This window comes from Colobus angolensis, unplaced genomic scaffold (assembly GCF_000951035.1).
Source record: "Colobus angolensis palliatus isolate OR3802 unplaced genomic scaffold, Cang.pa_1.0 Scaffold3, whole genome shotgun sequence".
In the NCBI taxonomy this organism is placed as follows: domain Eukaryota; kingdom Metazoa; phylum Chordata; class Mammalia; order Primates; family Cercopithecidae; genus Colobus; species Colobus angolensis.
The window spans coordinates 12,113,076-12,113,923 of NW_012116265.1; the positions used below are offsets into that span (position 1 = coordinate 12,113,076).

The 848-nt window shown below is 46.7% G+C and overlaps 1 pseudogene; it reads left to right on the forward strand.

Moving 5' to 3' along the window:
• Positions 1-213: 213 nt before the first annotated feature.
• Positions 214-485, forward strand: LOC105517303 (annotated as a pseudogene).
• Positions 486-848: the final 363 nt, after the last annotated feature.

Here is an 848-nt window from a genome sequence, read left to right on the forward strand (position 1 = left end):
TTGTGTTCCATACCCCTTTCCCACATGAATGTCTTTCTTACATTTATCTAGTCTGGTGTGGTTCAATATAGTAGCCATGAGTCACATGAAGCACTTAAAATGTAACTGGCCTGGAGCAGCGTGAAGAAGAGGCGAGAACGACCCCCGGACCGACCAAAGCCCGCGCGCGCTGTATCCCGCGTCCAATACCTACGTCCCGCCGCCGTCGCCACCATGCCCAAGAGAAAGGCTGAAGGGGATGCTAAAGGAGATAAAGCCAAGGTGAAGGACGAACCACAGAGAAGATCCGCGAGGTTGTCTGCTAACCTGCTCCTCCAAAGCCAGAGCCCAAGCCTCAAAAGGCCCCTTCAAAGAAGGGAGAGAAGGTACCCAAAGGGAAAAAGGGAAAAGCTGATGCTGGCAAGGAAGGGAAAAGCCCTGCAGAAAATGGAGATGCCGAAACAGACCAGGCACAGAAAGCTGAAGGTGCTGGAGATACCAAGTGAAGTGTGCATTTTCGATAACTGTGTACTTCTGGTGACCGTACAGTTTGAAATACTATTTTTTATCAAGTTTTATAAAAATGCAAAATTTTGTTTTACTTTTTTTTTTTAAGCTATGTTGTAAGCACACAGAACACTTCATTGTTGGTTTTTGGGGGAAGGGGCATATGTCACTAACAGAATGTCTCCAAAGCTGCACTGATGTGGGGAAAACACCTTTCCCTTCTGATTTCGAGAGATTTCCTCTTGGCTCCCAGGAGGAGGGATTCTCTGACTTTGACACACATGGCCACCTTGGCACAAAAGCCTTGTGCTATGGAACAACAAATTCATTTCTATGTCTTCTTCTCCCTTTCCATCTTTCAG